The sequence below is a fragment of the Schistocerca gregaria genome, chromosome 9, assembly GCF_023897955.1.
Source record: "Schistocerca gregaria isolate iqSchGreg1 chromosome 9, iqSchGreg1.2, whole genome shotgun sequence".
NCBI classification, from domain to species: Eukaryota; Metazoa; Arthropoda; class Insecta; order Orthoptera; family Acrididae; genus Schistocerca; species Schistocerca gregaria.
Genome location: NC_064928.1, coordinates 61,751,994 through 61,777,702, shown reverse-complemented (window position 1 = coordinate 61,777,702; position 25,709 = coordinate 61,751,994).

Genomic DNA, 25,709 nt, shown 5'->3' with positions numbered 1-25,709 from the left:
GTTGGACGACAAGAGTGGTACACAGTAGCAAAGAGCGAGGCACTGAGATGGCATGAACAATGGAGTGCACAATGGGGCTCGAGATGTGCTTGTTATCTCAGGTGCTGTGTGATTGTCGACAAGGAGTGAAATGGACCAATTTGTGACCGCCCTTTCAATTTAAGACGTTAAAAACAGACGGAATTTGCATTCGTAATACCAGAGCATCGAAACTACTTGGAACTCTTGTGTATATGAACGTGTCCGCGCCTTTGTACTCTGGTACCTTCGCCGCTACAAACCAACCAACCATCGTGTCCGTGCACATCAGAGTCACAAAGAATGGAGAATAGGCAGGCTTTGTCGTGTGTGCAGCCGTAGCTCAGTTGGCAGATCGTTCGCTTAGTGTGTGAAAGGTCTCGGGTTCAAGCTCCGGCGCCTCCATGTTTTGTGGTCAGTGCATGGTAAGTGCTGGTCGCGGCGAACCTAAAGGCACGCAAGAAGTTGCAAAACCAGCGTCACAGACTGATATGATGTGTACTGACATAAGGAGAGCAAGATGTAAGTGTGGGGACCGGCTGTTATCGAGGTGTCATCGAGTGAAGATCTGTCTAAGGTATCAAGGCTTAACGTCATTGAAGTCTAGAGAGTGGACAACACGTTCGTCATACTCAGAGCGATGTCCGAACTCTATTTTCGACGTTATGCGTGCCACTTTCATTGTGGCCAACTACGATTCGATACAGAATGCACGAAACCTGAAAGACACCCTCACTGATACACAGAGAGTAGGATTTGTCTGCGGAATAATGGGAGTGCAAGGGTCTGTGACGTTGATATGGCTGTATGTAGCACTATTAGTCACCGGGGGGGTGGGCGTAGCTCAGATGGTAGAGCGCTCGGTTGGCGTGCGAGAGGTACTGGGATCGATACCCAGCGCCTCCAGAATTTTTAACACACCTACATTCGCACCTTGCCATGCAAATGGAATAATTCACAACTAGCAGAGGTGTCTAGGCAGATACAAGCGAACGATTAGCATCCACAATTGGCAAGCGTGCTTTTATTCGTGCGCAGGAAGCACCCTCCTCCCACACCTACACTTAATTTAGAAACAGTACAAGTGTTCCCATAATATTCTAAAGCCTACGTCGGAAAGATATGCCTTTTGCCGAGTTCACGTAAATCCCACTGCACGTTCCCATTCTTTGCGTGCAGTCGGCTGCTACTGGTGTTGCTGGTTGTGACTGCTGATAACAGATGCCGTAGCAATCAATTCATGGAGTGAATTGTATGTTTTGAGATAGTCTGTCTCTGACAAGCAAGCGCAGGTGATATAGGTGCGAACACAGGAAGCTTGCAGCCCCTCGCTGCCTGCAGACACAGAGCAGCCACACTGGGAGAGCGGCCTAAGCCGTAGGCGAAATGTGCTCATTCGCTTTGGCGCGACGTCGAACTATAAATAAGGCTGCCACTAGCGTGAGCGTCGTGTAAAGTCGGAAAAGTCGGCTGCATGGGTGATTGCCAAGTTTGGGGAGCGTTTCGGAGTATGATCAGTGCAATGGAGACGCGGAAACTTGTTGTGGCCCAGTGTTTTGCAGTTGGACGACAAGAGTGGTACACAGTAGCAAAGAGCGAGGCACTGAGATGGCATGAACAATGGAGTGCACAATGGGGCTCGAGATGTGCTTGTTATCTCAGGTGCTGTGTGATTGTCGACAAGGAGTGAAATGGACCAATTTGTGACCGCCCTTTCAATTTAAGACGTTAAAAACAGACGGAATTTGCATTCGTAATACCAGAGCATCGAAACTACTTGGAACTCTTGTGTATATGAACGTGTCCGCGCCTTTGTACTCTGGTACCTTCGCCGCTACAAACCAACCAACCATCGTGTCCGTGCACATCAGAGTCACAAAGAATGGAGAATAGGCAGGCTTTGTCGTGTGTGCAGCCGTAGCTCAGTTGGCAGATCGTTCGCTTAGTGTGTGAAAGGTCTCGGGTTCAAGCTCCGGCGCCTCCATGTTTTGTGGTCAGTGCATGGTAAGTGCTGGTCGCGGCGAACCTAAAGGCACGCAAGAAGTTGCAAAACCAGCGTCACAGACTGATATGATGTGTACTGACATAAGGAGAGCAAGATGTAAGTGTGGGGACCGGCTGTTATCGAGGTGTCATCGAGTGAAGATCTGTCTAAGGTATCAAGGCTTAACGTCATTGAAGTCTAGAGAGTGGACAACACGTTCGTCATACTCAGAGCGATGTCCGAACTCTATTTTCGACGTTATGCGTGCCACTTTCATTGTGGCCAACTACGATTCAATACAGAATGCACGAAACCTGAAAGACACCCTCACTGATACACAGAGAGTAGGATTTGTCTGCGGAATAATGGGAGTGCAAGGGTCTGTGACGTTGATATGGCTGTATGTAGCACTATTAGTCACCGGGGGGGTGGGCGTAGCTCAGATGGTAGAGCGCTCGGTTGGCGTGCGAGAGGTACTGGGATGGATACCCAGCGCCTCCAGAATTTTTAACACACCTACATTCGCACCTTGCCATGCAAATGGAATAATTCACAACTAGCAGAGGTGTCTAGGCAGATACAAGCGAACGATTAGCATCCACAATTGGCAAGCGTGCTTTTATTCGTGCGCAGGAAGCACCCTCCTCCCACACCTACACTTAATTTAGAAACAGTACAAGTGTTCCCATAATATTCTCAAGCCTACGTCGGAAAGATATGCCTTTTGCCGAGTTCACGTAAATCCCACTGCACGTTCCCATTCTTTGCGTGCAGTCGGCTGCTACTGGTGTTGCTGGTTGTGACTGCTGATAACAGATGCCGTAGCAATCAATTCATGGAGTGAATTGTATGTTTTGAGATAGTCTGTCTCTGACAAGCAAGCGCAGGTGATATAGGTGCGAACACAGGAAGCTTGCAGCCCCTCGCTGCCTGCAGACACAGAGCAGCCACACTGGGAGAGCGGCCTAAGCCGTAGGCGAAATGTGCTCATTCGCTTTGGCGCGACGTCGAACTATAAATAAGGCTGCCACTAGCGTGAGCGTCGTGTAAAGTCGGAAAAGTCGGCTGCATGGGTGATTGCCAAGTTTGGGGAGCGTTTCGGAGTATGATCAGTGCAATGGAGACGCGGAAACTTGTTGTGGCCCAGTGTTTTGCAGTTGGACGACAAGAGTGGTACACAGTAGCAAAGAGCGAGGCACTGAGATGGCATGAACAATGGAGTGCACAATGGGGCTCGAGATGTGCTTGTTATCTCAGGTGCTGTGTGATTGTCGACAAGGAGTGAAATGGACCAATTTGTGACCGCCCTTTCAATTTAAGACGTTAAAAACAGACGGAATTTGCATTCGTAATACCAGAGCATCGAAACTACTTGGAACTCTTGTGTATATGAACGTGTCCGCGCCTTTGTACTCTGGTACCTTCGCCGCTACAAACCAACCAACCATCGTGTCCGTGCACATCAGAGTCACAAAGAATGGAGAATAGGCAGGCTTTGTCGTGTGTGCAGCCGTAGCTCAGTTGGCAGATCGTTCGCTTAGTGTGTGAAAGGTCTCGGGTTCAAGCTCCGGCGCCTCCATGTTTTGTGGTCAGTGCATGGTAAGTGCTGGTCGCGGCGAACCTAAAGGCACGCAAGAAGTTGCAAAACCAGCGTCACAGACTGATATGATGTGTACTGACATAAGGAGAGCAAGATGTAAGTGTGGGGACCGGCTGTTATCGAGGTGTCATCGAGTGAAGATCTGTCTAAGGTATCAAGGCTTAACGTCATTGAAGTCTAGAGAGTGGACAACACGTTCGTCATACTCAGAGCGATGTCCGAACTCTATTTTCGACGTTATGCGTGCCACTTTCATTGTGGCCAACTACGATTCGATACAGAATGCACGAAACCTGAAAGACACCCTCACTGATACACAGAGAGTAGGATTTGTCTGCGGAATAATGGGAGTGCAAGGGTCTGTGACGTTGATATGGCTGTATGTAGCACTATTAGTCACCGGGGGGGTGGGCGTAGCTCAGATGGTAGAGCGCTCGGTTGGCGTGCGAGAGGTACTGGGATCGATACCCAGCGCCTCCAGAATTTTTAACACACCTACATTCGCACCTTGCCATGCAAATGGAATAATTCACAACTAGCAGAGGTGTCTAGGCAGATACAAGCGAACGATTAGCATCCACAATTGGCAAGCGTGCTTTTATTCGTGCGCAGGAAGCACCCTCCTCCCACACCTACACTTAATTTAGAAACAGTACAAGTGTTCCCATAATATTCTCAAGCCTACGTCGGAAAGATATGCCTTTTGCCGAGTTCACGTAAATCCCACTGCACGTTCCCATTCTTTGCGTGCAGTCGGCTGCTACTGGTGTTGCTGGTTGTGACTGCTGATAACAGATGCCGTAGCAATCAATTCATGGAGTGAATTGTATGTTTTGAGATAGTCTGTCTCTGACAAGCAAGCGCAGGTGATATAGGTGCGAACACAGGAAGCTTGCAGCCCCTCGCTGCCTGCAGACACAGAGCAGCCACACTGGGAGAGCGGCCTAAGCCGTAGGCGAAATGTGCTCATTCGCTTTGGCGCGACGTCGAACTATAAATAAGGCTGCCACTAGCGTGAGCGTCGTGTAAAGTCGGAAAAGTCGGCTGCATGGGTGATTGCCAAGTTTGGGGAGCGTTTCGGAGTATGATCAGTGCAATGGAGACGCGGAAACTTGTTGTGGCCCAGTGTTTTGCAGTTGGACGACAAGAGTGGTACACAGTAGCAAAGAGCGAGGCACTGAGATGGCATGAACAATGGAGTGCACAATGGGGCTCGAGATGTGCTTGTTATCTCAGGTGCTGTGTGATTGTCGACAAGGAGTGAAATGGACCAATTTGTGACCGCCCTTTCAATTTAAGACGTTAAAAACAGACGGAATTTGCATTCGTAATACCAGAGCATCGAAACTACTCGGAACTCTTGTGTATATGAACGTGTCCGCGCCTTTGTACTCTGGTACCTTCGCCGCTACAAACCAACCAACCATCGTGTCCGTGCACATCAGAGTCACAAAGAATGGAGAATAGGCAGGCTTTGTCGTGTGTGCAGCCGTAGCTCAGTTGGCAGATCGTTCGCTTAGTGTGTGAAAGGTCTCGGGTTCAAGCTCCGGCGCCTCCATGTTTTGTGGTCAGTGCATGGTAAGTGCTGGTCGCGGCGAACCTAAAGGCACGCAAGAAGTTGCAAAACCAGCGTCACAGACAGATATGATGTGTACTGACATAAGGAGAGCAAGATGTAAGTGTGGGGACCGGCTGTTATCGAGGTGTCATCGAGTGAAGATCTGTCTAAGGTATCAAGGCTTAACGTCATTGAAGTCTAGAGAGTGGACAACACGTTCGTCATACTCAGAGCGATGTCCGAACTCTATTTTCGACGTTATGCGTGCCACTTTCATTGTGGCCAACTACGATTCGATACAGAATGCACGAAACCTGAAAGACACCCTCACTGATACACAGAGAGTAGGATTTGTCTGCGGAATAATGGGAGTGCAAGGGTCTGTGACGTTGATATGGCTGTATGTAGCACTATTAGTCATCGGGGGGGGTGGGCGTAGCTCAGATGGTAGAGCGCTCGGTTGGCGTGCGAGAGGTACTGGGATCGATACCCAGCGCCTCCAGAATTTTTAACACACCTACATTCGCACCTTGCCATGCAAATGGAATAATTCACAACTAGCAGAGGTGTCTAGGCAGATACAAGCGAACGATTAGCATCCACAATTGGCAAGCGTGCTTTTATTCGTGCGCAGGAAGCACCCTCCTCCCACACCTACACTTAATTTAGAAACAGTACAAGTGTTCCCATAATATTCTCAAGCCTACGTCGGAAAGATATGCCTTTTGCCGAGTTCACGTAAATCCCACTGCACGTTCCCATTCTTTGCGTGCAGTCGGCTGCTACTGGTGTTGCTGGTTGTGACTGCTGATAACAGATGCCGTAGCAATCAATTCATGGAGTGAATTGTATGTTTTGAGATAGTCTGTCTCTGACAAGCAAGCGCAGGTGATATAGGTGCGAACACAGGAAGCTTGCAGCCCCTCGCTGCCTGCAGACACAGCGCAGCCACACTGGGAGAGCGGCCTAAGCCGTAGGCGAAATGTGCTCATTCGCTTTGGCGCGACGTCGAACTATAAATAAGGCTGCCACTAGCGTGAGCGTCGTGTAAAGTCGGAAAAGTCGGCTGCATGGGTGATTGCCAAGTTTGGGGAGCGTTTCGGAGTATGATCAGTGCAATGGAGACGCGGAAACTTGTTGTGGCCCAGTGTTTTGCAGTTGGACGACAAGAGTGGTACACAGTAGCAAAGAGCGAGGCACTGAGATGGCATGAACAATGGAGTGCACAATGGGGCTCGAGATGTGCTTGTTATCTCAGGTGCTGTGTGATTGTCGACAAGGAGTGAAATGGACCAATTTGTGACCGCCCTTTCAATTTAAGACGTTAAACAGACGGAATTTGCATTCGTAATACCAGAGCATCGAAACTACTTGGAACTCTTGTGTATATGAACGTGTCCGCGCCTTTGTACTCTGGTACCTTCGCCGCTACAAACCAACCAACCATCGTGTCCGTGCACATCAGAGTCGCAAAGAATGGAGAATAGGCAGGCTTGGTCGTGTGTGCAGCCGTAGCTCAGTTGGCAGATCGTTCGCTTAGTGTGTGAAAGGTGTCGGGTTCAAGCCCCGGCGCCTCCACGTTTTGTGGTCAGTGCATGGTAAGTGCTGGTCGCGGCGAACATAAAGGCACGCAAGAAGTTGCAAAACCAGCGTCACAGACTGATATGATGTGTACTGACATAAGGAGAGCAAGATGTAAGTGTGGGGACCGGCTGTTATCGAGGTGTCATCGAGTGCACATCTGTCTAAGGTATCAAGGCTTAACGTCATTGAAGTCTAGAGAGTGGACAACACGTTCGTCATACTCAGAGCGATGTCCGAACTCTATTTTCGACGTTATGCGTGCCACTTTCATTGTGGCCAACTACGATTCGATACAGAATGCACGAAACCTGAAAGACACCCTCACTGATACATAGAGAGTAGGATTTGTCTGCGGAATAATGCGAGTGCAAGGGTCTGTGACGTTGATATGGCTGTATGTAGCACTATTAGTCACCGGGGGGTGGGCGTAGCTCAGATGGTAGAGCGCTCGGTTGGCGTGCGAGAGGTACTGGGATCGATACCCAGCGCCTCCAGAATTTTTAACACACCTACATTCGCACCTTGCCATGCAAGTGGAATAATTCACAACTAGCAGAGGTGTCTAGGCAGATACAAGCGAACGATTAGCATCCACAATTGGCAAGCGTGCTTTTATTCGTGCGCAGGAAGCACCCTCCTCCCACACCTACACTTAATTTAGAAACAGTACAAGTGTTCCCATAATATTCTCAAGCCTACGTCGGAAAGATATGCCTTTTGCCGAGTTCACGTAAATCCCACTGCACGTTCCCATTCTTTGCGTGCAGTCGGCTGCGACTGGTCTTGCTGGTTGTGACTGCTGATAACAGATGCCGTAGCAATCAATTCATGGAGTGAATTGTATGTTTTGGGATAGTCTGTCTCTGACAAGCAAGCACAGGTGATATAGGTGCGAACACAGGAAGCTTGCAGCCCCTCGCTGCCTGCAGACACAGAGCAGCCACACTAGGAGAGCGGCCTAAGCCGTAGGCGAAATGTGCTCATTCGCTTTGGAGCGACGTCGAACTATAAATAAGGCTGCCACTAGCGTGAGCGTCGTGTAAAGTCGGAAAAGTCGGCTGCATGGGTGATTGCCAAGTTTGGGGAGCGTTTCGGAGTATGATCAGTGCAATGGAGACGCGGAAACTTGTTGTGGCCCAGTGTTTTGCAGTTGGACGACAAGAGTGGTACACAGTAGCAAAGAGCGAGGCACTGAGATGGCATGAACAATGGAGTGCACAATGGGGCTCGAGATGTGCTTGTTATCTCAGGTGCTGTGTGATTGTCGACAAGGAGTGAAATGGACCAATTTGTGACCGCCCTTTCAATTTAAGACGTTAAAAACAGACGGAATTTGCATTCGTAATACCAGAGCATCGAAACTACTTGGAACTCTTGTGTATATGAACGTGTCCGCGCCATTGTACTCTGGTACCTTCGCCGCTACAAACCAACCAACAATCGTGTCCGTGCACATCAGAGTCGCAAAGAATGGAGAATAGGCAGGCTTGGTCGTGTGTGCAGCCGTAGGTCAGTTGGCAGATCGTTCGCTTAGTGTGTAAAAGGTGTCGGGTTCAAGCCCCGGCGCCTCCATGTTTTGTGGTCAGTGCATGGTAAGTGCTGGTCGCGGCGAACCTAAAGGCACGCAAGAAGTTGCAAAACCAGCGTCACATACTGATATGATGTGTACTGACATAAGGAGAGCAAGATGTAAGTGTGGGGACCGGCTGTTATCGAGGTGTCATCGAGTGCACATCTGTCTAAGGTATCAAGGCTTAACGTCATTGAAGTCTAGAGAGTGGACAACACGTTCGTCATACTCAGAGCGATGTCCGAACTCTATTTTCGACGTTATGCGTGCCACTTTCATTGTGGCCAACTACGATTCGATACAGAATGCACGAAACCTGAAAGACACCCTCACTGATACATAGAGAGTAGGATTTGTCTGCGGAATAATGGGAGTGCAAGGGTCTGTGACGTTGATATGGCTGTATGTAGCACTATTAGTCACCGGGGGGGTGGGCGTAGCTCAGATGGTAGAGCGCTCGGTTGGCGTGCGAGAGGTACTGGGATCGATACCCAGCGCCTCCAGAATTTTTAACACACCTACATTCGCACCTTGCCATGCAAGTGGAATAATTCACAACTAGCAGAGGTGTCTAGGCAGATACAAGCGAACGATTAGCATCCACAATTGGCAAGCGTGCTTTTATTCGTGCGCAGGAAGCACCCTCCTCCCACACCTACACTTAATTTAGAAACAGTACAAGTGTTCCCATAATATTCTCAAGCCTACGTCGGAAAGATATGCCTTTTGCCGAGTTCACGTAAATCCCACTGCACGTTCCCATTCTTTGCGTGCAGTCGGCTGCTACTGGTGTTGCTGGTTGTGACTGCTGATAACAGATGCCGTAGCAATCAATTCATGGAGTGAATTGTATGTTTTGGGATAGTCGGTCTCTGACAAGCAAGCACAGGTGATATAGGTGCGAACACAGGAAGCTTGCAGCCCCTCGCTGCCTGCAGACACAGAGCAGCCACACTAGGAGAGCGGCCTAAGCCGTAGGCGAAATGTGCTCATTCGCTTTGGCGCGACGTCGAACTATAAATAAGGCTGCCACTAGCGTGAGCGTCGTGTAAAGACGGAAAAGTCGGCTGCATGGGTGATTGCCAAGTTTGGGGAGCGTTTCGGAGTATGATCAGTGCAATGGAGACGCGGAAACTTGTTGTGGCCCAGTGTTTTGCAGTTGGACGACAAGAGTGGTACACAGTAGCAAAGAGCGAGGCACTGAGATGGCATGAACAATGGAGTGCACAATGGGGCTCGAGATGTGCTTGTTATCTCAGGTGCTGTGTGATTGTCGACAAGGAGTGAAATGGACCAATTTGTGACCACCCTTTCAATTTAAGACGTTAAAAACAGACGGAATTTGCATTCGTAATACCAGAGCATCGAAACTACTTGGAACTCTTGTGTATATGAACGTGTCCGCGCCTTTGTACTCTGGTACCTTCGCCGCTACAAACCAACCAACCATCGTGTCCGTGCACATCAGAGTCGCAAAGAATGGAGAATAGGCAGGCTTGGTAGTGTGTGCAGCCGTAGCTCAGTTGGCAGATCGTTCGCTTAGTGTGTGAAAGGTGTCGGGTTCAAGCCCCGGCGCCTCCACGTTTTGTGGTCAGTGCATGGTAAGTGCTGGTCGCGGCGAACCTAAAGGCACGCAAGAAGTTGCAAAACCAGCGTCACAGACTGATATGATGTGTACTGACATAAGGAGAGCAAGATGTAAGTGTGGGGACCGGCTGTTATCGAGGTGTCATCGAGTGCACATCTGTCTAAGGTATCAAGGCTTAACGTCATTGAAGTCTAGAGAGTGGACAACACGTTCGTCATACTCAGAGCGATGTCCGAACTCTATTTTCGACGTTATGCGTGCCACATTCATTGTGGCCAACTACGATTCGATACAGAATGCACTAAACCTGAAAGACACCCTCACTGATACATAGAGAGTAGGATTTGTCTGCGGAATAATGGGAGTGCAAGGGTCTGTGACGTTGATATGGCTGTATGTAGCACTATTAGTCACCGGGGGGGTGGGCGTAGCTTAGATGGTAGAGCGCTCGGTTGGCGTGCGAGAGGTACTGGGATCGATACCCAGCGCCTCCAGAATTTTTAACACACCTACATTCGCACCTTGCCATGCAAGTGGAATAATTCACAACTAGCAGAGGTGTCTAGGCAGATACAAGCGAACGATTAGCATCCACAATTGGCAAGCGTGCTTTTATTCGTGCGCAGGAAGCACCCTCCTCCCACACCTACACTTAATTTAGAAACAGTACAAGTGTTCCCATAATATTCTCAAGCCTACGTCGGAAAGATCTGCCTTGCCCCGAGTTCATTTAAATCCCACTGCACATTCTTATTCTTTGCGTGCAGTCGGCTGCTACTGGTGTTGGTAGTTGTGACTGCTGATAACAGATGCCGTAGCAATCAATTCATGGAGTGAGTTGTATGTTTTGGGATAGTCGGTCTCTGACAAGCAAGCACAGGTGACATAGGTGCAAACACAGGAAGCTTGCAGCCCCTCGCTGCCTGCAGACACCGAGCAGCCACACTAGGAGGGCGGCCTAAGCCGTAGGCGAAATGTGCTCATTCGCTTTGGCGCGACGTCGAACTATAAATAAGGCTGCCACTAGCGTGAGCGTCGTGTAAAGTCGGAGAAGTCGGCTGCATGGGTGATTGCCAAGTTTGCGGAGCGTTTCGCAGTATGCGCAGTGCAATGGAGACGCGGAAACTTGTTGTGGCCCAGTGTTTTGCAGTTGGACGACAACAGTGGAACACAGTAGTAAAGAGCGAGGCACTGAGTTGATATGAACAATGGAGTGCACAATGGGGCTCGAGATGTGCTTGTTACCTCAGGTGCTGTGTGATTGTCGACCAGGAGTGAAAACGGAGCATTTTGTGACGGCCCTTTCAATTTAAGACGTTAAAAACAGACGGAATTTGCATTTGTAATACCAGAGCATCGAAACTACTTGGAACTCTTGTGTATATGAACGTGTCCGCGCCTTTGTACTCTGGACCCTTCACTGCTACAAACCAACCAACCATGGTGTCCTTGCACATCAGAGTGGCAGAGAATGGAGAATAGCGCATCGTGGTCGTGCATGGGCGCGTAGGTCAATTGGTAGAGCATTCGCTTCGCATGTGAAAGGTCCACGGTTCAAGCCACGGCGCCTCCATTTTTTGTGGTCATTGCATGGTAAGTGTTGGTCGCGGTTAACCTAAAGGCACGTAAGATGTCGCAAAGCCAGCGTCACAGACTGATATGATGTATACTGACGTAAGGAAAGCAAGATGTAAGTGTGGGGACCGGCTGTTATCGAGATGTCATCGAGTGCAGATCCGTCTTAGGTATCACGGCTTAACCTCATTGAATTCTAGAGAGTGGACAACACGTTCGTCTTACTCAGAGAGGTGTCCGAGCTCTATTTTCGACGTTATGCGTGCAACTTTCATTGTGGCCAACTACGATTCGATACAGAATGCACGAAACCTGAAAGACACCCTCACGGATACATAGAGAGTAGTGTTTGTCTGCTGAATAATGGGAGTGCAAGGGTCTGTGTCGTCTATATGGCTGTATGTAGTACCATTCCAATGGGAGGGAGGGCGTAGCTCAGATGGTAGAGCGCTCGCTTGGTAAACGAGAGGTTCTGCGATCGATACCCAGTGCCTCCAGAATTTTTAACACAACAGCAAGCGCACCTTGCCATGCAAGTGGAATAATTCACAGGCAGAAGATGTGTCTAGGAAGATACAAGCGAATGATTAGCATCCACAACTGGGAAGCGTGCTGTTATTAGTGCGCAGGAAGCACCCTCCTCCAACGCCTACACTTAATTTAGAAACAGTACATGTGTTCCCGTAAGATTCTCAAGCCTACGTCTGAAAGATCTGCCTTGCCCCGAGTTCATTTAAATCCCACTGCACATTCTTATTCTTTGCGTGCAGTCGGCTGCTACTGGTGTTGCTGGTTGTGACTGCTGATAACAGATGCCGTAGCAATCAATTCATGGAGTGAGTTGTATGTTTTGCGATAGTCTGTCTCTGACAAGCAAGCACAGGTGACATAGGTGCAAACACAGGAAGCTTGCAGCCCCTCGCTGCCTGCAGACACCGAGCAGCCACACTAGGAGGGCGGCCTAGGCCGTAGGCGAAATGTGCTCATTCGCTTTGGCGCGACGTCGAAGTATAAATAAGGCTGTCACTAGCTTGAGTGCGTGTAAAGTCGGGAAATTCGGCTGCATGGGTGAGTGCCAAGTTTGGGGAGCGTTTCGTAGTATGATCAGTGCAATGGAGACGCGGAAACTTGTTGTGGCCCACTGTTTTGCAGTTGGACGACAAGAGTTTTACACAGTAGCAAAGAGCGAGGCACTGAGTTGGCATGAACAATGGAGAGCACAATGAGGCTAGAGATGTGCTTGTTATCTCAGGTGCTGTGTGATTGTCGACAATGAGTGAAACGGACCAATTTGTGACCGCCCTTTCAATTTAAGACGTTAAAAACAGACGGAATTTGCATTCGTAATACCAGAGCATCGAAACTACTTGGATCTCTTGTGTATATGAACGTGTCCGCGCCTTTGTACTCTTGTACCTTCGCCGCTACAAACCAACCAACCATCGTGTCCGTGCACATCAGAGTCGCAAAGAATGGAGAATAGCCAGGCTTGGTCGTGTGTGCAGCCGTAGCTCAGTTGGCAGATCGTTCGCTTAGCGTGTGAGAGGTCTTGGGTTCAAGCCCCGGCTCCTCCATGTTTTGTGGTCAGTGCATGGTAAGTGTTGGTCGCGGCGAACATAATGGCACGCAAGAAGTTGCAAAACCAGCGTCACAGACTGATATGATGTATACTGTCATAAGGAGAGCAAGATGTAAGTGTGGGGACCGGCTGTTGTCGAGGTGTCATCGAGTGCAGATCTGTCTCAGGTATCACGGCTTAACGTCATTGACGTCTAGAGAGTGGACAACACGTTCGTCTTACTCAGAGCGGTGTTCGAACTCTATTTTCGACGTTATGCGTGCCACTTTCATTGTGGCCAACTACGATTCGATACAGAATGCACGAAACCTGAAAGACACTCTCACTGATTTATAGAGAGTAGTGTTTGTCTGCGGAATAATGGGAGTGCAAGGGTCTGTGACGTTGATATGGCTGTATGTAGCACTATTAGTCAACGGGGGCGTGGGCGCAGCTCAGATGGTCACATTCAGCCAGCGGCTGCGCTGGAGTTCAGACGTGCCGTGCTGTGTGCTGTGCTGCGTTAGCTCCGCGTGGTAAGTCTCAGCTCTTGCTGCAACGCGTCGCTGTCTATAGTATTTGTGTAGACATGAAAAAGAATTAAGAGGTGTCGCAACCGCAACGAAAAGATACTTTGAAATTCACGTTTGATCGCAACTTTGTCCGACCGAGGTCATTTGATGTTGAACAGTGGTTAGAGGATGATGTTAAAATAGGACTTGATGATATTATCGGCATACATTTCTCGATTATGAACAGTGTGGTTTTCGTGAAACTTGCCAGTCCAGAATTGTGTGAAAGGATAGTTCGATCTTGTGGTGGCATTCTGAAATTTAAACATGCTGACGGAAATGTTGGGGAGGTTACCGTTGCCCATGCTTGTCTAGGTATTCGGACCGTGCGAGTCTTTGAACTTCCCTTTGAAATTACAAGTGACCAGATAAATGCTGTTATTGCTCCATACGGGAAAGTTTTGAGTAATATTGCCGAACGGTGGTCTGCTGCACACAAATTCCCTGTTTTGAATGGTGTGCGCCAATTAAAAGTCGAATTGCAGAAGCACATTCCGTCGTTTATAAACGTCTGCAGATATAGAGCTGTTGTGATGTATGATGACCAACCGAAAACGTGTGCTATGTGCCATTTACCAGGCCACGTTCGTGCAGACTGTGTTCAAAGGCGAGTGGCGCAACTGCCTGCCGGCGATGCCGTCAGGCCCCCTGCTATGTCAACGCTGCCCGTGACATATGTCGCCGTAGCGCGCGGTTTTGCAAGTGCCACTGCTCCCCCCGAAGTTACTACGAATACCGACCCACAAGCGACCGACCAACCGACCGACTCAGGTGTAGCATCTGTAGACACTCAACCCTCCTGCGAAGACATATCTGCTCCTGCCCTTGTCGCCGTGGAATCGCCCAATGAGGCAATGGATACGGACGCGACCTCAGTCGCTTCGGGTAGTGCTCCTCTGCATCCTGGAGCTTCTTTAGGAGGTATCAAAAGCGTATCAGGTGCACAAAAAAACGGACTCGCAACCAGCCGTTTCTAGTGGTGCTCCTCCGAATCCTGCACCTGCCTTAGGCACTGACCACAGCCCGTCAAGTGCAATGAAATCAGACCTTTCGTCAGTCACTTCGAGTAGTGCTACTTTGCAACCTGAGGCTTCTTCAGGTACCGTCCAAAGTCCACCACGAGACGCATCTCCCAAGAAATCTGAAAAACGGAGGATCGCGCGTCAAGGTGCAGAGCAGACTGCACCACAACTGCGTTAACAGGCGAAGCAAATAGGGGGCAAAATACGTCAATCTGCATCTGAGAACTTGCAGTGCAATCAGCAGTCATCTAACGAAGACCCTGTGTCCTTGGATAGTACCTCCGGTTCTGCCAGTTTGCCCTCCGATGACGTAGCAATTACCCGAACCGAAGATAAAAATCAGCAGCCAACACCTGAATATAGTGCACCACTTAATGACGAACCGATGACAGGGCTGTCGAATCCGTGGGCAGACGATGTCGACGACACTACAAAGGAGGACGCAATTATGGACACCACAGGAACCGTTACAGGCACCACGATGGCCACACCACGAGATGACGTCGTCTTGAATGTCATCGCCGCGACGGATACTGTCCCAGACACGGAGAAGCCGACTGATCCCTTCCCAAGTCATGAATATTTCTAGTCTGAACGGTTTTACTGACTTGTGTCCACATGTCTCTCGGGTCAGATTTCTTAATGTTTTTTCGAAGTGATATGTTGCCAGAGTTTTTCCTAATTACACTCCCGTCTTGGCTAACGTAGTTCCGTTGCAGGCCTATAAGATCGCTACGCTGAACATCAATAAAATTTGTAGCCCATTTAATTTACAAAATTTAAAAGATTTCCTGTATGCAGCTGATGTGGACATTTTGTTTTTACAAGAAGTAACAAACATCAAACTTGACTTCATACAGGGGTATAATGCTATAGTCAATCCTGGAATTGGATGTGATTTGGGTACCGCATTTCTTTTCAAAGAGGGCGTCGTCATTACAGACGTAACAAAACTGCCTAACGGCAGAGGCATTGCCGGCACGCTTTATAACACCAGGATTATTAATGTCTATGCCCCATCTGGTTCTACCAATCGGTGCCAACGAGCACAGTTTTTTAAGGAGGGAATTGTTCCTTTGTTTGGTGTACACTGCACCCATACCATCCTTGGAGGCGACTTTAACAGTGTCATACATGCCAAAGACCAAACTCCGAACTACAACAAATCGCCGGACTTGGAACGTATCGTCACCGACCTCCGTTTAACTGATTCGTGGGAGCAAAAGCACGGCGCGGCACCCGGCTTTACCCACCTCACTAATCATTCAGCGAGCCGGTTGGATCGAATATATGTCTCGCCCAATCTGAAACACCGCATCCTGCAGTCTGAAATTTGGCCAACCGTTTTTTCAGACCACGCTGCATATATATGCACATTAAATTTGGAACGACAAGGAACCTGTCGATATAAAGGGCCATGGAAACTTAATGTTTCACAATGAAAAGATCCTGCCTGTCGAGAAGCCTTTCTCACCACTTGGAGAGCCTGCGAGACCAAACTCATCTCTTACCACTCGACTTTGGATTGGTGGCTCAAATGCGCCAAACCTCAGATCCGGAGATGTTTCATCAACTACTCTCGGGAGAAGAGCTTTTGGCGGAAAAGAACGATAGAATTTTACTTTCATTGTCTCCGAGAACTCTACCTGCAAGGTGCTACAGCTATTGGGAACCATGGGAGAATTAAAAAAATCCAGGCAAAAATGCTCACATTAAGGCGACAACAGCTTGAAGGATACCAAATAAGGTCAAGAGCAGAGACTGTGGCGCAAAAAGAAGCCACTTCGGTATATCATGTGATTCGTGAAACTAAACGAGGATTCCGCAAAATACTGACGGAGCTTAAAACTGATAATGGAACCACCTTGACAATGCACAACGACATAAAAGCAGAAATACTAACCCATTTCGACAACTTGTTTTCACATAAAGAGGTGGACGAAAAAGCACAGGACGATTTACTGACCCACCTGCAAGGACGCGTTGGTAACGCGTACGCGGAAGCTCTAATAGCGGAGGCGACCGAAGACGATGTACACTATGCTGTCTATCAAAGTGCAAAAAATAAATCCCCTGGAGCTGACGGCATACCAGCAGAATTTTATCAAGTCTTCTGGGAACATATAAAACATAGAATTACATGCATCTGTAATGAACTTCTGAACCTCAATAAGGAGATACAGAAAGATTTTCGCGAAGGTATGATAGTGTTAATCGCAAAAAAATCGGCTGGCAAGAAAATTGGAAATTTGAGACCAATCACTCTGCTGAACAGTGACTATAAAATTTTTTCGCGGCTCTTAGCCCACAGACTTAAAAATGTAATGGCCAGCGTCACCGGCCCATATCAGTCTAGCGTGGGCAAGGGTAGGAAAATTCAGCAGACGCTGTCCGACTACCGCGACATAATTTCAATAGCAGAAGTATGTCGACTAAAATGTGCCATCGTGTCGTTAGATTTCGATAAAGCCTTCGACAGGATCAGCCACTCCTACCTCCTGAAAACGATAGGCGCAATGGGTTTTCCGCCGAGATTCGTTGACCTCACACGACGTTTGGTAACGAATAACTCCTCCAGCATCATCATAAATGGACAGCCTAGCCGGCCAGTCGAGATCGCATGTTCCGTCAGGCAAGGTTGTCCGTTGTCCATGGCACTTTTTGCCATGGCCATCGAACCTTTGCTCGCTACCTTGACTCAGCGGTTACAAGGATTGCAAATACGAGGAAACAAAATAATATGTAAAGCTTATGCGGACGGTGTTGGGTTTCTCGTTATGAATGTAGCGGAAGTCGAGACGGCAATGCACATAATAGAAAAATACGAACGAGCGTCAGCCGCGAGGTTAAACAAAACCAAGTCCGGCATATTCAATATCGGACGTGGCATTGGCATGCGCACACACGGTCAGTTACGTGAGCTAACAGCCTTGAAGTGTCTCGGCATTGATTTCCGAAAAAATATACGTCAAACTATTGCGGCCAACTATAGACAAGTACTAACTACCATACGAGCTAGTGTACGGACACATAGTATTCGACAATTAAATGACATTCAGAGAGTGTCTTTAGCGAACGTCTCTATTACTTCCAAAGTCAATTATGTCGCCCAGATACTGCCAATACCCGCCGGCATCGCCAAACAAATTATGTCAGCAATAGGCTATTTTGTGAGCCGTGGCCACATATTTAAAATCCAGTATGACACTCTGACGCTCGCCACTAATAATGGCGGCTTAAACTTAACGAATGTTACTAAAAAGTCGCAGGCTCTGTACATCTCCAATACGTTTCAACAATGGAGACAATCCGGCAGCTGTATCGCCGCGCACTTGCTATCTGAAATAGCTCCAGATGACCTCTCTCCACCCATTAATGTGTAGCACATACCGAGCGGACTTTACCATTTACGATGGTTTTTAATAGAATATAGCTACCTACATTCAAGAATTCCGGAAAAAGACATGACAAACAAAAAAGAAATATCTGGCAAATTGATGGGAGAAAAGAAGAACAACAAAATAGAACAAAACTATCCATGTTCTAACTGGAAAGTGATATGGGCAAATATTCATAACCGTAACTTAGCTACTCATCTGAAAGCAACATGGTACTATGTTGTAAATAGGAAAGTTGCAACAAACTCGAAACTTCATACGATCCACTTAGCGGATTCGCCTTTGTGTGCAACGTGTAGTTTAATTGATAACGAAGAACATCGTTTCGTGTGTGACAAGGTTAAAGATATATGGCTGAATGTCCGACGAAAGCTGGCACTCATCCTTCGAACGTCACCTAACGCTATAACGCCAGCGGACTTTTTGACACCGGATGATGTACCCTTTCCTAACACGAAACGCAACGCAGTCAATTGGCTGAAAGCGGCAACGGTACATTACCTCTTCACGAAGGAAGAGAAAAGCCAAGAGGATTTTTGGATCTATCTGCTAACTGAGCATCACATGTTACTGAAGACTAGTAAATATAAAGAAACATACGCAAATTTTTTAATCAAGACCTTGATGTAAAAGAATTAACAAGAAATATCTGCGGACACAGAAGACAAAAGTAAGAGAGTGTTCAGCACTACTAACTTACTTTACAATCGTGGGAAAAAAAAATTTAGTTTTTACCGGGATTGCCGTTCTTTGAGTTCAACGTTTATTAATTTATTTTTCAAGAAGCCATTATAAATAGTTGCTTCTCACCGAATATGGTTTGTTTTTTAAGCATTTTCAGAGAGAAGAGGCAGTTTCGGAATGCCCTCTGACGTTTCTTTGTCAAGGAAGCCTATTTGCTTTAAGTGTGACAACAAAAAACAGCGATGAAGAAGGAAACAAATTGAACATAACTTCTGTTTCTACCTACTGAAGACTTCATTCTTTTTTCACATTATCAATAAGCCCAAAGAAGGGGAACATTAGTTTCTCCACGATAAAGGGATTAACCTTGTCTCATCAGTTTATGGTTATGAAAAAAGTCTTTACTACAAAAAAAAAGTGGTAGAGCACTGGTCCGAAAAAAAAAGATGGTAGAGCGCTCGCTTAGCGTGCGAGAGGTACTGGGATCGATACCCAGCGCCTCCAGAATTTTTAACACACATACAAGCGCACCTTACCATGCAAGTGGAATAATTCCCAACCAGCAGAGGTGTCTAGGCAGATACAGCGAACGATTAGCATGCACAATTGGCAAGCGTGCTTTTATTCGTGCGCAGGAAGCACCCTCCTCCCACACCTACATTTATTTTAGAAACAGTACAAATGTTCCCATTAGATTCCCAAGCCTACGTCGGAAAGATCTGCCTTGCGCCGAGTTCACGTAAATCCCGCTGCACGTTCCCATTCTTTGCGTGCAGTCGGCTGCTACTGGTGTTGCTGGTTGTGACTGCTGATAACAGATGCCGTAGCAATCAATTCATGGAGTGAGTTGTATGTTTTGCGATAGTCTGTCTCTGACAAGCAAGCACAGGTGATATAGGTGCGAACACAGGAAGCTTGCAGCCCCTCGCTGCATGCAGACACAGAGCTGCCACACTAGGAGAGCGGCCTAAGCCGTAGGCGAAATGTGCTCATTCGCTTTGGCGCGACGTCGAACTATAAATAAGGCTGTCACTAGCGTGAGCGTCGTGTAAAGTCGGAAAAGTCGGCTGCATGGGTGATTGCCAAGTTTGGGGAGCGTTTCGTAGTATGATCAGTGCAATGGAGAAGTGGAAACTTGTTGAGGCCCAGTGTTTTCAATTGGATGACAAGAGTTTTACACAGTAGCAAAGAGCGAGGCACTGAGTTGGCATGAACAATGGTGAGCACAAAGGGGCTCGAGATGTGCTTGTTACCTCAGGTGCTGTGTGATTGTCGACAAGGAGTGAAACGGACCAATTTGTGACCGACCTTTCAATTTAAGACGTTAAAAACAGACGGAATTTGCATTCGTAATACCAGAGCATCGAAACTACTTGCAACTCTTGTGTATATGAACGTGTCCGCGCCTTTGTACTCTTGTACCTTCGCTGCTACAAACCAACCAAAGACCGTGTCTGTGCACATCAGAGTCGCAAAGAATGGAGAATAGCCAGGCTTGGTCGTGTGTGCAGCCGTAGCTCAGTTTGCAAAACGTTCGCTTAGCGTGTGAAAGGTCTTGGGCCAAGCCCCGGCTCCTCCACGTTTTGTGGTCAGTGCATGGTAAGTGTTGGTCGTGGCGAACATAAAGGCACGCAAGAAGTTGCAAAACCAGCGTCACAGACTGATATGATGTATACTGTCATAAGGAGAGCAAGATGTAAGTGTGGGGACCGGCTGTTATCGAGGTGTCATCGTGTGCAGATTTGTCTTAGGTATCACGGCTTAACGTCATTGAAGTCTAGAGAGTGGACAACACGTTCGTCGTACTCAGAGCGGTGTCCGAACTCTATTTTCGACGTTATGCGTGCCACTTTCATTGTGGCCAACTACGATTCGATACAGAATGCACGAAACCTGAAAGACACCCTCACTGATTTATAGAGAGTAGTGTTTGTCTGCGGAATAATGGGAGTGCAAGGGTCTGTGACGTTGATATGGCTGTATGTAGCACTATTAGTCAACGGGGGGGATGGGCGCAGCTCAGATGGTAGAGCGCTCGCTTAGCCTGCGAGAGGTACTGGGATCGATACCCAGCGCCACCAGAATTTTTAACACACCTACATGCGCACCTTACCATGCAAGTGGAATAATTCCCAACCAGCAGAGGTGTCTAGGCAGATACAAGCGAACGATTAGCATCCACAATTGGCAAGCGTGCTTTTATCGTGCGCAGGAAGCACCCTCCTCCCACACCTATACTTAATTTAGAAACAGTACAAATGTTCCCATAAGATTCTCAAGCCTACGTCGGAAAGATCTGCCTTGCGCCGAGTTCACGTAAATCCCGCTGCACGTTCCCTTTCTTTGCGTGCAGTCGGCTGCTACTGGTGTTGCTGGTTGTGACTGCTGATAACAGATGCCGTAGCAATCAATTCATGGAGTGAGTTGTATGTTTTGCGATAGTCTGTCTCTGACAAGCAAGCACAGGTGATATAGGTGCGAACACAGGAAGCTTGCAGCCCCTCGGTGCATGCAGACACAGAGCAGCCATACTAGGAGAGCGGCCTAGGCCGTAGGCGAAATGTGCTCATTCGCTTTGGCGCGACTTCGAACTATAAATAAGGCTGTCACTAGCGTGAGCGTCGTGTAAAGTCGGAAAATTCGGCTGCATGGGTGATTGCCAAGTTTGGGGAGCGTTTCGTAGTATGATCAGTGCAATGGAGAAGTGGAAACTTGTTGTGGCCCAGTGTTTTGGAGTTGGACGACAAGAGTTTTACACAGTAGCAAAGAGCGAGGCACTGAGTTGGCATGAACAATTTAGTGTAAAATGGGGCTCGAGATGTGCTTGTTACCTCAGGTGCTGTGTGATTGTCGACAAGGAGTGAAACGGACCAATTTGTGACCGCCCTTTCAATTTAAGACGTTAAAAACAGACGGAATTTGCATTCGTAATACGAGAGCATCGAAACTACTTGGATCTCTTGTGTATATGAACGTGTCCGCGCCTTTGTACTCTGGTACCTTCGCCGCTACAAACCAACCAACCATCGTGTCCGTGCACATCAGAGTCGCAAAGAATGGAGAATAGGCAGGCTTGGTCGTGTGTTGTGGCAATACCCGTAAGACACCGCTAACCCACGCCTCTCGCGGTGTGCGTTTAACCCCATTTAAATGACGCGCCAAGCGCGCGCCCAGCGGCTGTACGATTAATTAAATAATCGGCGTGCTAATCACAGTTGAAATCTCTGGTCCAGAGGGACGTGAAGAGGCTCTGTTCCATAGAGAGAGTAGAGTCAGTCGAGTCTAGTTCAGTCTTAAGAGTCAGTCGAGCTAGAAAGTGTCTTGTGAAACGATCATTCTGTGGATAATATTAGTGTGATGATTTCTTTTATATGTGTTGTGTTGGCTTCTTCGATGAGTAAAAAAAAATATAGGTAAAATAAATTTTTGTGATGTCCATCAATAAGTTCATTCCAGTAAAAATAGAACCACTTCCCTTCACCTTTATTCACCCTTTTTTCTTTCTTTCCTTTCAACAAATAAAAAAAAAACAAAAAAATTACAACCCCCCCTTTTTTTTTAATTCCGGACATCACACTGGCGACCGTTTACAGGACGCCAATCTTCGGATTTTACTGGAATGAACTTAACAAGTGCAAATTAAAGTAAAATCTTACGTGTAGTAATATTTATTGTCTTGTACATTGGCTAAAAAACTGTAATTTTCTCTTTCATGCCCAATATGAAAACGAGAGCTAACGTTGTTTCAAGATTAACAAGATTTCTGCAAGCTTCAACGCAGCGCGGTGAGTAGTGCAAAAGCATTTGTTCTGCTATGCCATTGTCCAGCGTGCGCCTCCCGCCTATGCTAACTTTTATTCCCATTTCCCATGCCTTTCCCTAAACAATAATCATACCCTTTGTCAATGGAATTTCTATTATTGTAACATTGAAATTCAACAGTAAGATATGCAGAAGTCATTGTTATGAGTCAATCCTGTTTGTTACGTCATGACACCACTTTCAGATTAGCTACGCGAATACGGTTACAACCACAATAATAATTCAGACATTTTTGGAAATTCTATCAATTAATAGTTATTACCGTCTAACTATTTAAATTTTATTTATCTTTTGTACTTTGCAAGCCATCGCCATTCTGGGTGTACTATTTGTATATTTCACGTTTGTTAATTATTGGCAAAAATGGAACAACAGCAACAGCAAACTGATAACGGTGATGCTACTGTATCATCAGCATCCCCTTTCCTAGGCTTTTCCAGCCCAGAATCTATGGAATTTACTGCAGGTGTATCACATCAAATAATACTAAGTAACGAAAGTAATTTATCAGGTGACACACCCAATAATCTTGACCCTATGGAAAACGATAGTAGACGTGTCCAACTAGGGATTTCCCACTCCGATCCTAATTTGCACAACTCTAGTGAAAGGAACAATGATCCAAACATTGATCCGAATCAGTACGGAATTTTAATACAACTTCTTACGCGAAGTATGGATAGCATCCTTAATGAAAGGTTTGATAAACTAGACACTAGATTTGATAAACAGGAGCAGAGTACAAAAGAGTTAAACAGCAAAATCGATCAATTGTCTTCTGAGGTAACGTCTACTCTGGAAAAACAGGCTAACCAAATCTCAGAACTTAATTCAAAAACGACACAATTGACCGAAAGTTTCAACGAATTGTCATGTCGTGTAAACACTCACGAAAATTCCTTTGTTAAATATCAAACAGTGACAAATTCCGAAATGCAGCCATGTAAAACCAAGTTGGATCAGGTCACGAACGCTCAGGCTCAGGTCAATGATCTAGTTCAGAATTTAGTGCAAAATCAAACCACCTCACAAAATAAAATTTCGATGGATATCGAAGGTATTACTCAACAAGTTAGCGTAGTATGCTTACAACAATTAGAAATGAAAGAAAAAATTTCCCATTTGGAGGAAAAAACAGAATCGCTTTCTTTAGAGTGTAACGCAAACATTGCAGAAAAATTAGTGCACGAATGTGGTATTTGCAACAAGCTCATTGAGCAAAGGGTAGAAACCGCTACAAAAGAGATTTTACACCAGGCCATGTCGCAGGTGCAAACCGAGACCAACACTTTAAAAAACCAAATTTCTCAGTTATTAACTCCCGATTCTAACGTAGTTACTGTTCCGCCTACAACCCCACTCACAACGAGTTCACCGCCTAATTTCACTGTGCAGTTTGTTCCACAGTCTAACAGCGAATCACTTGCGAGCGAAAAACATCAAACAGAGCCGCTCTCAGTGATCGCACAAAACAGTAATTCTCAACCACCCTTGTGCCATGAAGTTTTACCAGGGAACAATAGTTCAGGCCCTATAGTGCCTGCTGGTATTGTTGACGGTAACATGATTAAACATGCCTATTTTCCAACGTTCAGTTCCGATGATACCCAAGCGGTGCACCCGATTGTTTTTATTAGGTCTTTTGACGGAATGTTTCCGCACAACTGGTCAGATGCGGAAAAGATTTTTTTTTGTAAGTAATCTGTTGAGGGGGCGAGCATCCAGATGGGGAGCTGAAATAAAAAGGCAAAATTTAACTTTCAAGCAATTTGAAGAGGCTTTTCTGCAGGAATTCTGGTCAGAACATGAGCAAAAACAACTTCGACGTGAAGTTCACAATCCCGAACCATACAACCCTCGTAAAGAAACTTTGCGTCAATATTTTGAAAGATACCTGGACAAAACACTTTATTGGTCAAAACCGGCCGATATTGCCGATGTGACTAACACCTTAAAAAGTCATTTACCCCTGCATTACCGGACACAATTAATTGGTGTTCCGGAAACTAACATCAAGAAATTTCTAGATTATTTGAATGAAGTAGACCTTGTGTTTAGAGGAGATTCAGGGAACACTCCACATATTTATAATGCTAATTCCAACTCTCGCCAAAACAATTGCCATAATTTCAATCAAAATAACAACAGCGGTAACATGTGGAATGCAAACCCGCTTCCTCAAAATCAGGGGCAAAAATCACAACAGCCCAACTTCACACAATATTCGCAGCAATCTTGCTATCCCCGATTCCAAAATTCCAACAATTACAACAGTTTTGGTAATGGTCAATTTTACCGAAAAAGTAATAGTAATGGCAACAGACGCAATGGTAGTTTCAACAACAATCAGTACTCCAGAGGCAACAACAACCGTAACCGAAACAACAACAATCAAAACAGACGTCAGGATGGAAGATACAACCCTGGTTATTTTGAGAGAAATTCGCCATATCAGCAGTATAATTCAAATTGTCAAAATTCTAGAGTCAGTTATCCACCCCCGCAGTGGGGAAACCCGAACCATACACCACACAACTACAATTATGTTTCCGAATGCACGACACTTTGTACCAACAAACAATGCTAATAATCAGGACTGCGGTAATCAAACTCCACCGAATACCAAACATGTCCATGAACAAAGGATAAATATTATTGAGGTAAGTGATGACCAAAATGCGTCGCCTAATAACGCGGCGGAAAACATGAGCAGACCGGCGTAAGCGCCCAACCCCCGGTCGAGAACGTGAGCACGGGCGCAAATAATCTTGCAAATTGTTTTTTGAGATTCCAAGACGGACACACTATGGAACATGACCTTCTTGCCGAGAATAATAAGTCTAGTAATAACGACAAAGTAAAGGTAACGGTTCAGGCAACTGCTGTTTTATCGTTAGAGAAATCCATTGTAGAAGTGTTATTCGACACTGGAGCGTCAGCAAGCGTGATATCTAGTTCCCTGTTCTTGGATCTAGATAAAGGTTCTAAACTTCCGACGTTTCCAGTGCAGAACTGCCGAATCATCGGTGCCACTGGAAACAAATCAAAAAATGTCAAATTACAAGCTCTTCTAACTTTTGTTGTTTCCAACGTGCATGTTCGTTATCATTTCCTTGTTGTGGATAATTTAACAGTTCCATGTCTTGTCGGCATCGATTTCTTAAATCAGTATCGAG